The sequence below is a fragment of the Equus caballus genome, chromosome 16 (assembly GCF_041296265.1).
Source record: "Equus caballus isolate H_3958 breed thoroughbred chromosome 16, TB-T2T, whole genome shotgun sequence".
NCBI classification, from domain to species: Eukaryota; Metazoa; Chordata; class Mammalia; order Perissodactyla; family Equidae; genus Equus; species Equus caballus.
The window spans coordinates 1,143,944-1,159,256 of NC_091699.1; positions in this window are offsets into that span (position 1 = coordinate 1,143,944).

Sequence of the window (15,313 nt, forward strand, 5' to 3'; positions counted from 1 at the left end):
GATCTGGCTGAAGTAGGACTTCTGCTCTGGGTGTGCTACTTTGCCCTAGAGCTGAAAGGCACAACGTGCAGTCTTCTTTCCAAAGGGCGAGTTGGGCCCCACAGCATCTTGCTTCCAGCTCTTTGGGAAGCTAAGAAACAACTCGCTCTGCACAGTGCTCTTACAGCCTACCGGGAACATCTCTTCCAAAGGCCTGTGAAACGCAGTTTCTTTGCAGGCCTGATCTGGCTGAAGTAGGACTTCTGCTCTGGGTGTGCTACTTTGCCCTAGAGCTGAAAGGCACAACGTGCAGGCTTCTTTCCAAAGGGCGAGTTGGGCCCCACAGCATCTTGCTTCCAGCTCTTTGGGAAGCTAAGAAACAACTCGCTCTGCACAGTGCTCTTACAGCCTACCGGGAACATCTCTTCCAAAGGCCTGTGAAACGCAGTTTCTTTGCAGGCCTGATCTGGCTGAAGTAGGACTTCTGCTCTGGGTGTGCTACTTTGCCCTAGAGCTGAAAGGCACAACGTGCAGGCTTCTTTCCAAAGGGCGAGTTGGGCCCCACAGCATCTTGCTTCCAGCTCTTTGGGAAGCTAAGAAACAACTCGCTCTGCACAGTGCTCTTACAGCCTACCGGGAACATGTCTTCCAAAGGCCTGCGAAACGCAGTTTCTTTGCAGGCCTGATCTGGCTGAAGTAGGACTTCTGCTCTGGGTGTGCTACTTTGCCCTAGAGCTGAAAGGCACAACGTGCAGGCTTCTTTCCAAAGGGCGAGTTGGGCCCCACAGCATCTTGCTTCCAGCTCTTTGGGAAGCTAAGAAACAACTCGCTCTGCACAGTGCTCTTACAGCCTACCGGGAACATCTCTTCCAAAGGCCTGCGAAACGCAGTTTCTTTGCAGGCCTGATCTGGCTGAAGTAGGACATCTGCTCTGGGTGTGCTACTTTGCCCTAGAGCTGAAAGGCACAACGTGCAGGCTTCTTTCCAAAGGGCGAGTTGGGCCCCACAGCATCTTGCTTCCAGCTCTTTGGGAAGCTAAGAAACAACTCGCTCTGCACAGTGCTCTTACAGCCTACCGGGAACATCTCTTCCAAAGGCCCGCGAAACGCAGTTTCTTTGCAGGCCTGATCTGGCTGAAGTAGGACTTCTGCTCTGGGTGTGCTACTTTGCCCTAGAGCTGAAAGGCACAACGTGCAGGCTTCTTTCCAAAGGGCGAGTTGGGCCCCACAGCATCTTGCTTCCAGCTCTTTGGGAAGCTAAGAAACAACTCGCTCTGCACAGTGCTCTTACAGCCTACCGGGAACATCTCTTCCAAAGGCCTGCGAAACGCAGTTTCTTTGCAGGCCTGATCTGGCTGAAGTAGGACTTCTGCTCTGGGTGTGCTACTTTGCCCTAGAGCTGAAAGGCACAACGTGCAGGCTTCTTTCCAAAGGGCGAGTTGGGCCCCACAGCATCTTGCTTCCAGCTCTTTGGGAAGCTAAGAAACAACTCGCTCTGCACAGTGCTCTTACAGCCTACCGGGAACATGTCTTCCAAAGGCCTGTGAAACGCAGTTTCTTTGCAGGCCTGATCTGGCTGAAGTAGGACTTCTGCTCTGGGTGTGCTACTTTGCCCTAGAGCTGAAAGGCACAACGTGCAGGCTTCTTTCCAAAGGGCGAGTTGGGCCCCACAGCATCTTGCTTCCAGCTCTTTGGGAAGCTAAGAAACAACTCGCTCTGCACAGTGCTCTTACAGCCTACCGGGAACATCTCTTCCAAAGGCCTGTGAAACGCAGTTTCTTTGCAGGCCTGATCTGGCTGAAGTAGGACTTCTGCTCTGGGTGTGCTACTTTGCCCTAGAGCTGAAAGGCACAACGTGCAGGCTTCTTTCCAAAGGGCGAGTTGGGCCCCACAGCATCTTGCTTCCAGCTCTTTGGGAAGCTAAGAAACAACTCGCTCTGCACAGTGCTCTTACAGCCTACCGGGAACATGTCTTCCAAAGGCCTGCGAAACGCAGTTTCTTTGCAGGTCTGATCTGGCTGAAGTAGGACTTCTGCTCTGGGTGTGCTACTTTGCCCTAGAGCTGAAAGGCACAACGTGCAGGCTTCTTTCCAAAGGGCGAGTTGGGCCCCACAGCATCTTGCTTCCAGCTCTTTGGGAAGCTAAGAAACAACTCGCTCTGCACAGTGCTCTTACAGCCTACCGGGAACATCTCTTCCAAAGGCCTGTGAAACGCAGTTTCTTTGCAGGCCTGATCTGGCTGAAGTAGGACTTCTGCTCTGGGTGTGCTACTTTGCCCTAGAGCTGAAAGGCACAACGTGCAGGCTTCTTTCCAAAGGGCGAGTTGGGCCCCACAGCATCTTGCTTCCAGCTCTTTGGGAAGCTAAGAAACAACTCGCTCTGCACAGTGCTCTTACAGCCTACCGGGAACATCTCTTCCAAAGGCCTGTGAAACGCAGTTTCTTTGCAGGCCTGATCTGGCTGAAGTAGGACTTCTGCTCTGGGTGTGCTACTTTGCCCTAGAGCTGAAAGGCACAACGTGCAGGCTTCTTTCCAAAGGGCGAGTTGGGCCCCACAGCATCTTGCTTCCAGCTCTTTGGGAAGCTAAGAAACAACTCGCTCTGCACAGTGCTCTTACAGCCTACCGGGAACATCTCTTCCAAAGGCCTGTGAAACGCAGTTTCTTTGCAGGCCTGATCTGGCTGAAGTAGGACTTCTGCTCTGGGTGTGCTACTTTGCCCTAGAGCTGAAAGGCACAACGTGCAGGCTTCTTTCCAAAGGGCGAGTTGGGCCCCACAGCATCTTGCTTCCAGCTCTTTGGGAAGCTAAGAAACAACTCGCTCTGCACAGTGCTCTTACAGCCTAGTGGGAACATCCCTTACAAAGGCCCGCGAAACGCAGTTTCATTGCAGGCCTGATCTGGCTGAAGTAGGACTTCTGCTCTGGGTGTGCTACTTTGCCCTAGAGCTGAAAGGCACAACGTGCAGTCTTCTTTCCAAAGGGCGAGTTGTGCCCCACAGCATCTTGCTTCCAGCTCTTTGGGAAGCTAAGAAACAACTCGCTCTGCACAGTGCTCTTACAGCCTACCGGGAACATCTCTTCCAAAGGCCTGTGAAACGCAGTTTCTTTGCAGGCCTGATCTGGCTGAAGTAGGACTTCTGCTCTGGGTGTGCTACTTTGCCCTAGAGCTGAAAGGCACAACGTGCAGGCTTCTTTCCAAAGGGCGAGTTGGGCCCCACAGCATCTTGCTTCCAGCTCTTTGGGAAGCTAAGAAACAACTCGCTCTGCACAGTGCTCTTACAGCCTACCGGGAACATCTCTTCCAAAGGCCTGTGAAACGCAGTTTCTTTGCAGGCCTGATCTGGCTGAAGTAGGACTTCTGCTCTGCGTGTGCTACTTTGCCCTAGAGCTGAAAGGCACAACGTGCAGGCTTCTTTCCAAAGGGCGAGTTGGGCCCCACAGCATCTTGCTTCCAGCTCTTTGGGAAGCTAAGAAACAACTCGCTCTGCACAGTGCTCTTACAGCCTACCGGGAACATCTCTTCCAAAGGCCCGCGAAACGCAGTTTCTTTGCAGGCCTGATCTGGCTGAAGTAGGACTTCTGCTCTGGGTGTGCTACTTTGCCCTAGAGCTGAAAGGCACAACGTGCAGGCTTCTTTCCAAAGGGCGAGTTGGGCCCCACAGCATCTTGCTTCCAGCTCTTTGGGAAGCTAAGAAACAACTCGCTCTGCAAAGTGCTCTTACAGCCTACCGGGAACATCTCTTCCAAAGGCCCGCGAAACGCAGTTTCTTTGCAGGCCTGATCTGGCTGAAGTAGGACTTCTGCTCTGGGTGTGCTACTTTGCCCTAGAGCTGAAAGGCACAACGTGCAGGCTTCTTTCCAAAGGGCGAGTTGGGCCCCACAGCATCTTGCTTCCAGCTCTTTGGGAAGCTAAGAAACAACTCGCTCTGCACAGTGCTCTTACAGCCTACCGGGAACATGTCTTCCAAAGGCCTGCGAAACGCAGTTTCTTTGCAGGCCTGATCTGGCTGAAGTAGGACTTCTGCTCTGGGTGTGCTACTTTGCCCTAGAGCTGAAAGGCACAACGTGCAGGCTTCTTTCCAAAGGGCGAGTTGGGCCCCACAGCATCTTGCATCCAGCTCTTTGGGAACCTAAGAAACAACTCGCTCTGCACAGTGCTCTTACAGCCTACCGGGAACATCTCTTCCAAAGGCCTGTGAAACGCAGTTTCTTTGCAGGCCTGATCTGGCTGAAGTAGGACTTCTGCTCTGGGTGTGCTACTTTGCCCTAGAGCTGAAAGGCACAACGTGCAGTCTTCTTTCCAAAGGGCGAGTTGGGCCCCACAGCATCTTGCTTCCAGCTCTTTGGGAAGCTAAGAAACAACTCGCTCTGCACAGTGCTCTTACAGCCTACCGGGAACATCTCTTCCAAAGGCCTGTGAAACGCAGTTTCTTTGCAGGCCTGATCTGGCTGAAGTAGGACTTCTGCTCTGGGTGTGCTACTTTGCCCTAGAGCTGAAAGGCACAACGTGCAGGCTTCTTTCCAAAGGGCGAGTTGGGCCCCACAGCATCTTGCTTCCAGCTCTTTGGGAAGCTAAGAAACAACTCGCTCTGCACAGTGCTCTTACAGCCTACCGGGAACATCTCTTCCAAAGGCCTGTGAAACGCAGTTTCTTTGCAGGCCTGATCTGGCTGAAGTAGGACTTCTGCTCTGGGTGTGCTACTTTGCCCTAGAGCTGAAAGGCACAACGTGCAGGCTTCTTTCCAAAGGGCGAGTTGGGCCCCACAGCATCTTGCTTCCAGCTCTTTGGGAAGCTAAGAAACAACTCGCTCTGCACAGTGCTCTTACAGCCTACCGGGAACATGTCTTCCAAAGGCCTGCGAAACGCAGTTTCTTTGCAGGCCTGATCTGGCTGAAGTAGGACTTCTGCTCTGGGTGTGCTACTTTGCCCTAGAGCTGAAAGGCACAACGTGCAGGCTTCTTTCCAAAGGGCGAGTTGGGCCCCACAGCATCTTGCTTCCAGCTCTTTGGGAAGCTAAGAAACAACTCGCTCTGCACAGTGCTCTTACAGCCTACCGGGAACATCTCTTCCAAAGGCCTGCGAAACGCAGTTTCTTTGCAGGCCTGATCTGGCTGAAGTAGGACATCTGCTCTGGGTGTGCTACTTTGCCCTAGAGCTGAAAGGCACAACGTGCAGGCTTCTTTCCAAAGGGCGAGTTGGGCCCCACAGCATCTTGCTTCCAGCTCTTTGGGAAGCTAAGAAACAACTCGCTCTGCACAGTGCTCTTACAGCCTACCGGGAACATCTCTTCCAAAGGCCCGCGAAACGCAGTTTCTTTGCAGGCCTGATCTGGCTGAAGTAGGACTTCTGCTCTGGGTGTGCTACTTTGCCCTAGAGCTGAAAGGCACAACGTGCAGGCTTCTTTCCAAAGGGCGAGTTGGGCCCCACAGCATCTTGCTTCCAGCTCTTTGGGAAGCTAAGAAACAACTCGCTCTGCACAGTGCTCTTACAGCCTACCGGGAACATCTCTTCCAAAGGCCTGCGAAACGCAGTTTCTTTGCAGGCCTGATCTGGCTGAAGTAGGACTTCTGCTCTGGGTGTGCTACTTTGCCCTAGAGCTGAAAGGCACAACGTGCAGGCTTCTTTCCAAAGGGCGAGTTGGGCCCCACAGCATCTTGCTTCCAGCTCTTTGGGAAGCTAAGAAACAACTCGCTCTGCACAGTGCTCTTACAGCCTACCGGGAACATGTCTTCCAAAGGCCTGTGAAACGCAGTTTCTTTGCAGGCCTGATCTGGCTGAAGTAGGACTTCTGCTCTGGGTGTGCTACTTTGCCCTAGAGCTGAAAGGCACAACGTGCAGGCTTCTTTCCAAAGGGCGAGTTGGGCCCCACAGCATCTTGCTTCCAGCTCTTTGGGAAGCTAAGAAACAACTCGCTCTGCACAGTGCTCTTACAGCCTACCGGGAACATCTCTTCCAAAGGCCTGTGAAACGCAGTTTCTTTGCAGGCCTGATCTGGCTGAAGTAGGACTTCTGCTCTGGGTGTGCTACTTTGCCCTAGAGCTGAAAGGCACAACGTGCAGGCTTCTTTCCAAAGGGCGAGTTGGGCCCCACAGCATCTTGCTTCCAGCTCTTTGGGAAGCTAAGAAACAACTCGCTCTGCACAGTGCTCTTACAGCCTACCGGGAACATGTCTTCCAAAGGCCTGCGAAACGCAGTTTCTTTGCAGGCCTGATCTGGCTGAAGTAGGACTTCTGCTCTGGGTGTGCTACTTTGCCCTAGAGCTGAAAGGCACAACGTGCAGGCTTCTTTCCAAAGGGCGAGTTGGGCCCCACAGCATCTTGCTTCCAGCTCTTTGGGAAGCTAAGAAACAACTCGCTCTGCACAGTGCTCTTACAGCCTACCGGGAACATCTCTTCCAAAGGCCTGTGAAACGCAGTTTCTTTGCAGGCCTGATCTGGCTGAAGTAGGACTTCTGCTCTGGGTGTGCTACTTTGCCCTAGAGCTGAAAGGCACAACGTGCAGGCTTCTTTCCAAAGGGCGAGTTGGGCCCCACAGCATCTTGCTTCCAGCTCTTTGGGAAGCTAAGAAACAACTCGCTCTGCACAGTGCTCTTACAGCCTACCGGGAACATCTCTTCCAAAGGCCTGTGAAACGCAGTTTCTTTGCAGGCCTGATCTGGCTGAAGTAGGACTTCTGCTCTGGGTGTGCTACTTTGCCCTAGAGCTGAAAGGCACAACGTGCAGGCTTCTTTCCAAAGGGCGAGTTGGGCCCCACAGCATCTTGCTTCCAGCTCTTTGGGAAGCTAAGAAACAACTCGCTCTGCACAGTGCTCTTACAGCCTACCGGGAACATCTCTTCCAAAGGCCTGTGAAACGCAGTTTCTTTGCAGGCCTGATCTGGCTGAAGTAGGACTTCTGCTCTGGGTGTGCTACTTTGCCCTAGAGCTGAAAGGCACAACGTGCAGGCTTCTTTCCAAAGGGCGAGTTGGGCCCCACAGCATCTTGCTTCCAGCTCTTTGGGAAGCTAAGAAACAACTCGCTCTGCACAGTGCTCTTACAGCCTAGTGGGAACATCCCTTACAAAGGCCCGCGAAACGCAGTTTCATTGCAGGCCTGATCTGGCTGAAGTAGGACTTCTGCTCTGGGTGTGCTACTTTGCCCTAGAGCTGAAAGGCACAACGTGCAGTCTTCTTTCCAAAGGGCGAGTTGTGCCCCACAGCATCTTGCTTCCAGCTCTTTGGGAAGCTAAGAAACAACTCGCTCTGCACAGTGCTCTTACAGCCTACCGGGAACATCTCTTCCAAAGGCCTGTGAAACGCAGTTTCTTTGCAGGCCTGATCTGGCTGAAGTAGGACTTCTGCTCTGGGTGTGCTACTTTGCCCTAGAGCTGAAAGGCACAACGTGCAGGCTTCTTTCCAAAGGGCGAGTTGGGCCCCACAGCATCTTGCTTCCAGCTCTTTGGGAAGCTAAGAAACAACTCGCTCTGCACAGTGCTCTTACAGCCTACCGGGAACATCTCTTCCAAAGGCCTGTGAAACGCAGTTTCTTTGCAGGCCTGATCTGGCTGAAGTAGGACTTCTGCTCTGCGTGTGCTACTTTGCCCTAGAGCTGAAAGGCACAACGTGCAGGCTTCTTTCCAAAGGGCGAGTTGGGCCCCACAGCATCTTGCTTCCAGCTCTTTGGGAAGCTAAGAAACAACTCGCTCTGCACAGTGCTCTTACAGCCTACCGGGAACATCTCTTCCAAAGGCCTGCGAAACGCAGTTTCTTTGCAGGCCTGATCTGGCTGAAGTAGGACATCTGCTCTGGGTGTGCTACTTTGCCCTAGAGCTGAAAGGCACAACGTGCAGGCTTCTTTCCAAAGGGCGAGTTGGGCCCCACAGCATCTTGCTTCCAGCTCTTTGGGAAGCTAAGAAACAACTCGCTCTGCACAGTGCTCTTACAGCCTACCGGGAACATCTCTTCCAAAGGCCCGCGAAACGCAGTTTCTTTGCAGGCCTGATCTGGCTGAAGTAGGACTTCTGCTCTGGGTGTGCTACTTTGCCCTAGAGCTGAAAGGCACAACGTGCAGGCTTCTTTCCAAAGGGCGAGTTGGGCCCCACAGCATCTTGCTTCCAGCTCTTTGGGAAGCTAAGAAACAACTCGCTCTGCACAGTGCTCTTACAGCCTACCGGGAACATCTCTTCCAAAGGCCTGTGAAACGCAGTTTCTTTGCAGGCCTGATCTGGCTGAAGTAGGACTTCTGCTCTGGGTGTGCTACTTTGCCCTAGAGCTGAAAGGCACAACGTGCAGGCTTCTTTCCAAAGGGCGAGTTGGGCCCCACAGCATCTTGCTTCCAGCTCTTTGGGAAGCTAAGAAACAACTCGCTCTGCACAGTGCTCTTACAGCCTACCGGGAACATCTCTTCCAAAGGCCTGCGAAACGCAGTTTCTTTGCAGGCCTGATCTGGCTGAAGTAGGACTTCTGCTCTGGGTGTGCTACTTTGCCCTAGAGCTGAAAGGCACAACGTGCAGGCTTCTTTCCAAAGGGCGAGTTGGGCCCCACAGCATCTTGCTTCCAGCTCTTTGGGAAGCTAAGAAACAACTCGCTCTGCACAGTGCTCTTACAGCCTACCGGGAACATGTCTTCCAAAGGCCTGTGAAACGCAGTTTCTTTGCAGGCCTGATCTGGCTGAAGTAGGACTTCTGCTCTGGGTGTGCTACTTTGCCCTAGAGCTGAAAGGCACAACGTGCAGGCTTCTTTCCAAAGGGCGAGTTGGGCCCCACAGCATCTTGCTTCCAGCTCTTTGGGAAGCTAAGAAACAACTCGCTCTGCACAGTGCTCTTACAGCCTACCGGGAACATCTCTTCCAAAGGCCTGCGAAACGCAGTTTCTTTGCAGGCCTGATCTGGCTGAAGTAGGACTTCTGCTCTGGGTGTGCTACTTTGCCCTAGAGCTGAAAGGCACAACGTGCAGGCTTCTTTCCAAAGGGCGAGTTGGGCCCCACAGCATCTTGCTTCCAGCTCTTTGGGAAGCTAAGAAACAACTCGCTCTGCACAGTGCTCTTACAGCCTACCGGGAACATGTCTTCCAAAGGCCTGCGAAACGCAGTTTCTTTGCAGGCCTGATCTGGCTGAAGTAGGACTTCTGCTCTGGGTGTGCTACTTTGCCCTAGAGCTGAAAGGCACAACGTGCAGGCTTCTTTCCAAAGGGCGAGTTGGGCCCCACAGCATCTTGCTTCCAGCTCTTTGGGAAGCTAAGAAACAACTCGCTCTGCACAGTGCTCTTACAGCCTACCGGGAACATCTCTTCCAAAGGCCTGTGAAACGCAGTTTCTTTGCAGGCCTGATCTGGCTGAAGTAGGACTTCTGCTCTGGGTGTGCTACTTTGCCCTAGAGCTGAAAGGCACAACGTGCAGGCTTCTTTCCAAAGGGCGAGTTGGGCCCCACAGCATCTTGCTTCCAGCTCTTTGGGAAGCTAAGAAACAACTCGCTCTGCACAGTGCTCTTACAGCCTACCGGGAACATCTCTTCCAAAGGCCTGTGAAACGCAGTTTCTTTGCAGGCCTGATCTGGCTGAAGTAGGACTTCTGCTCTGGGTGTGCTACTTTGCCCTAGAGCTGAAAGGCACAACGTGCAGGCTTCTTTCCAAAGGGCGAGTTGGGCCCCACAGCATCTTGCTTCCAGCTCTTTGGGAAGCTAAGAAACAACTCGCTCTGCACAGTGCTCTTACAGCCTACCGGGAACATCTCTTCCAAAGGCCTGTGAAACGCAGTTTCTTTGCAGGCCTGATCTGGCTGAAGTAGGACTTCTGCTCTGGGTGTGCTACTTTGCCCTAGAGCTGAAAGGCACAACGTGCAGGCTTCTTTCCAAAGGGCGAGTTGGGCCCCACAGCATCTTGCTTCCAGCTCTTTGGGAAGCTAAGAAACAACTCGCTCTGCACAGTGCTCTTACAGCCTAGTGGGAACATCTCTTCCAAAGGCCTGTGAAACGCAGTTTCTTTGCAGGCCTGATCTGGCTGAAGTAGGACTTCTGCTCTGGGTGTGCTACTTTGCCCTAGAGCTGAAAGGCACAACGTGCAGGCTTCTTTCCAAAGGGCGAGTTGGGCCCCACAGCATCTTGCTTCCAGCTCTTTGGGAAGCTAAGAAACAACTCGCTCTGCACAGTGCTCTTACAGCCTACCGGGAACATCTCTTCCAAAGGCCCGTGAAACACAGTTTCTTTGCAGGCCTGATCTGGCTGAAGTAGGACTTCTGCTCTGGGTGTGCTACTTTGCCCTAGAGCTGAAAGGCACAACGTGCAGGCTTCTTTCCAAAGGGCGAGTTGGGCCCCACAGCATCTTGCTTCCAGCTCTTTGGGAAGCTAAGAAACAACTCGCTCTGCACAGTGCTCTTACAGCCTACCGGGAACATCTCTTCCAAAGGCCTGTGAAACGCAGTTTCTTTGCAGGCCTGATCTGGCTGAAGTAGGACTTCTGCTCTGGGTGTGCTACTTTGCCCTAGAGCTGAAAGGCACAACGTGCAGGCTTCTTTCCAAAGGGCGAGTTGGGCCCCACAGCATCTTGCTTCCAGCTCTTTGGGAAGCTAAGAAACAACTCGCTCTGCACAGTGCTCTTACAGCCTACGGGGAACATCTCTTCCAAAGGCCTGTGAAACGCAGTTTCTTTGCAGGCCTGATCTGGCTGAAGTAGGACTTCTGCTCTGGGTGTGCTACTTTGCCCTAGAGCTGAAAGGCACAACGTGCAGGCTTCTTTCCAAAGGGCGAGTTGGGCCCCACAGCATCTTGCTTCCAGCTCTTTGGGAAGCTAAGAAACAACTCGCTCTGCACAGTGCTCTTACAGCCTACCGGGAACATCTCTTCCAAAGGCCTGTGAAACGCAGTTTCTTTGCAGGCCTGATCTGGCTGAAGTCGGACTTCTGCTCTGGGTGTGCTACTTTGCCCTAGAGCTGAAAGGCACAACGTGCAGGCTTCTTTCCAAAGGGCGAGTTGGGCCCCACAGCATCTTGCTTCCAGCTCTTTGGGAAGCTAAGAAACAACTCGCTCTGCACAGTGCTCTTACAGCCTACCGGGAACATCTCTTCCAAAGGCCTGTGAAACGCAGTTTCTTTGCAGGCCTGATCTGGCTGAAGTAGGACTTCTGCTCTGGGTGTGCTACTTTGCCCTAGAGCTGAAAGGCACAACGTGCAGGCTTCTTTCCAAAGGGCGAGTTGGGCCCCACAGCATCTTGCTTCCAGCTCTTTGGGAAGCTAAGAAACAACTCGCTCTGCACAGTGCTCTTACAGCCTACCGGGAACATCTCTTCCAAAGGCCTGTGAAACGCAGTTTCTTTGCAGGCCTGATCTGGCTGAAGTAGGACTTCTGCTCTGGGTGTGCTACTTTGCCCTAGAGCTGAAAGGCACAACGTGCAGGCTTCTTTCCAAAGGGCGAGTTGGGCCCCACAGCATCTTGCTTCCAGCTCTTTGGGAAGCTAAGAAACAACTCGCTCTGCACAGTGCTCTTACAGCCTACCGGGAACATCTCTTCCAAAGGCCTGTGAAACGCAGTTTCTTTGCAGGCCTGATCTGGCTGAAGTAGGACTTCTGCTCTGGGTGTGCTACTTTGCCCTAGAGCTGAAAGGCACAACGTGCAGGCTTCTTTCCAAAGGGCGAGTTGGGCCCCACAGCATCTTGCTTCCAGCTCTTTGGGAAGCTAAGAAACAACTCGCTCTGCACAGTGCTCTTACAGCCTACCGGGAACATCTCTTCCAAAGGCCTGTGAAACGCAGTTTCTTTGCAGGCCTGATCTGGCTGAAGTAGGACTTCTGCTCTGGGTGTGCTACTTTGCCCTAGAGCTGAAAGGCACAACGTGCAGGCTTCTTTCCAAAGGGCGAGTTGGGCCCCACAGCATCTTGCTTCCAGCTCTTTGGGAAGCTAAGAAACAACTCGCTCTGCACAGTGCTCTTACAGCCTACCGGGAACATCTCTTCCAAAGGCCTGTGAAACGCAGTTTCTTTGCAGGCCTGATCTGGCTGAAGTAGGACTTCTGCTCTGGGTGTGCTACTTTGCCCTAGAGCTGAAAGGCACAACGTGCAGGCTTCTTTCCAAAGGGCGAGTTGGGCCCCACAGCATCTTGCTTCCAGCTCTTTGGGAAGCTAAGAAACAACTCGCTCTGCACAGTGCTCTTACAGCCTACCGGGAACATCTCTTCCAAAGGCCTGTGAAACGCAGTTTCTTTGCAGGCCTGATCTGGCTGAAGTAGGACTTCTGCTCTGGGTGTGCTACTTTGCCCTAGAGCTGAAAGGCACAACGTGCAGGCTTCTTTCCAAAGGGCGAGTTGGGCCCCACAGCATCTTGCTTCCAGCTCTTTGGGAAGCTAAGAAACAACTCGCTCTGCAAAGTGCTCTTACAGCCTACCGGGAACATCTCTTACAAAGGCCTGTGAAACGCAGTTTCTTTGCAGGCCTGATCTGGCTGAAGTAGGACTTCTGCTCTGGTTGTGCTACTTTGCCCTAGAGCTGAAAGGCACAACGTGCAGGCTTCTTTCCAAAGGGCGAGTTGGGCCCCACAGCATCTTGCTTCCAGCTCTTTGGGAAGCTAAGAAACAACTCGCTCTGCACAGTGCTCTTACAGCCTACGGGGAACATCTCTTCCAAAGGCCCGTGAAACGCAGTTTCTTTGCAGGCCTGATCTGGCTGAAGTAGGACTTCTGCTCTGGGTGTGCTACTTTGCCCTAGAGCTGAAAGGCACAACGTGCAGGCTTCTTTCCAAAGGGCGAGTTGGGCCCCACAGCATCTTGCTTCCAGCTCTTTGGGAAGCTAAGAAACAACTCGCTCTGCACAGTGCTCTTACAGCCTACCGGGAACATCTCTTCCAAAGGCCCGTGAAACGCAGTTTCTTTGCAGGCCTGATCTGGCTGAAGTAGGACTTCTGCTCTGGGTGTGCTACTTTGCCCTAGAGCTGAAAGGCACAACGTGCAGGCTTCTTTCCAAAGGGCGAGTTGGGCCTCACAGCATCTTGCTTCCAGCTCTTTGGGAAGCTAAGAAACAACTCGCTCTGCACAGTGCTCTTACAGCCTACCGGGAACATCTCTTCCAAAGGCCTGTGAAACGCAGTTTCTTTGCAGGCCTGATCTGGCTGAAGTAGGACTTCTGCTCTGGGTGTGCTACTTTGCCCTAGAGCTGAAAGGCACAACGTGCAGGCTTCTTTCCAAAGGGCCAGTTGGGCCCCACAGCATCTTGCTTCCAGCTCTTTGGGAAGCTAAGAAACAACTCGCTCTGCACAGTGCTCTTACAGCCTACCGGGAACATCTCTTCCAAAGGCCTGTGAAACGCAGTTTCTTTGCAGGCCTGATCTGGCTGAAGTAGGACTTCTGCTCTGGGTGTGCTACTTTGCCCTAGAGCTGAAAGGCACAACGTGCAGGCTTCTTTCCAAAGGGCGAGTTGGGCCCCACAGCATCTTGCTTCCAGCTCTTTGGGAAGCTAAGAAACAACTCGCTCTGCACAGTGCTCTTACAGCCTACCGGGAACATCTCTTCCAAAGGCCTGTGAAACGCAGTTTCTTTGCAGGCCTGATCTGGCTGAAGTAGGACTTCTGCTCTGGGTGTGCTACTTTGCCCTAGAGCTGAAAGGCACAACGTGCAGGCTTCTTTCCAAAGGGCGAGCTGGGCCCCACAGCATCTTGCTTCCAGCTCTTTGGGAAGCTAAGAAACAACTCGCTCTGCACAGTGCTCTTACAGCCTACCGGGAACATCTCTTCCAAAGGCCTGTGAAACGCAGTTTCTTTGCAGGCCTGATCTGGCTGAAGTAGGACTTCTGCTCTGGGTGTGCTACTTTGCCCTAGAGCTGAAAGGCACAACGTGCAGGCTTCTTTCCAAAGGGCGAGTTGGGCCCCACAGCATCTTGCTTCCAGCTCGTTGGGAAGCTAAGAAACAACTCGCTCTGCACAGTGCTCTTACAGCCTACCGGGAACATCTCTTCCAAAGGCCCGTGAAACGCAGTTTCTTTGCAGGCCTGATCTGGCTGAAGTAGGACTTCTGCACTGGGTGTGCTACTTTGCCCTAGAGCTGAAAGGCACAACGTGCAGGCTTCTTTCCAAAGGGCGAGTTGGGCCCCACAGCATCTTGCTTCCAGCTCTTTGGGAAGCTAAGAAACAACTCGCTCTGCACAGTGCTCTTACAGCCTACCGGGAACATGTCTTCCAAAGGCCTGTGAAACGCAGTTTCTTTGCAGGCCTGATCTGGCTGAAGTAGGACTTTGCTCTGGGTGTGCTACTTTGCGCTAGAGCTGAAAGGCACAACGTGCAGGCTTCTTTCCAAAGGGCGAGTTGGGCCCCACAGCATCTTGCTTCCAGCTCTTTGGGAAGCTAAGAAACAACTCGCTCTGCACAGTGCTCTTACAGCCTACCGGGAACATCTCTTCCAAAGGCCTGTGAAACGCAGTTTCTTTGCAGGCCTGATCTGGCTGAAGTAGGACTTCTGCTCTGGGTGTGCTACTTTGCCCTAGAGCTGAAAGGCACAACGTGCAGGCTTCTTTCCAAAGGGCGAGTTGGGCCCCACAGCATCTTGCTTCCAGCTCTTTGGGAAGCTAAGAAACAACTCGCTCTGCACAGTGCTCTTACAGCCTAGTGGGAACATCTCTTCCAAAGGCCCGTGAAACGCAGTTTCTTTGCAGGCCTGATCTGGCTGAAGTAGGACTTCTGCTCTGGGTGTGCTACTTTGCCCTAGAGCTGAAAGGCACAACGTGCAGGCTTCTTTCCAAAGGGCGAGTTGGGCCCCACAGCATCTTGCTTCCAGCTCTTTGGGAAGCTAAGAAACAACTCGCTCTGCACAGTGCTCTTACAGCCTAGTGGGAACATCTGTTCCAAAGGCCTGTGAAACGCAGTTTCTTTGCAGGCCTGATCTGGCTGAAGTAGGACTTCTGCTCTGGGTGTGCTACTTTGCCCTAGAGCTGAAAGGCACAACGTGCAGGCTTCTTTCCAAAGGGCGAGTTGGGCCCCACAGCATCTTGCTTCCAGCTCTTTGGGAAGCTAAGAAACAACTCGCTCTGCACAGTGCTCTTACAGCCTACCGGGAACATCTCTTCCAAAGGCCTGTGAAACGAAGTTTCTTTGCAGGCCTGATCTGGCTGAAGTAGGAATTCTGCTCTGGGTGTGCTACTTTGCCCTAGAGCTGAAAGGCACAACGTGCAGGCTTCTTTCCAAAGGGCGAGTTGGGCCCCACAGCATCTTGCTTCCAGCTCTTTGGGAAGCTAAGAAACAACTCGCTCTGCACAGTGCTCTTACAGCCTAGTGGGAACATCTCTTCCAAAGGCCTGTGAAATGCAGTTTCTTTGCAGGCCTGATCTGGCTGAAGTAGGACTTCTGCTCTGGGTGTGCTACTTTGCCCTAGAGCTGAAAGGCACAAC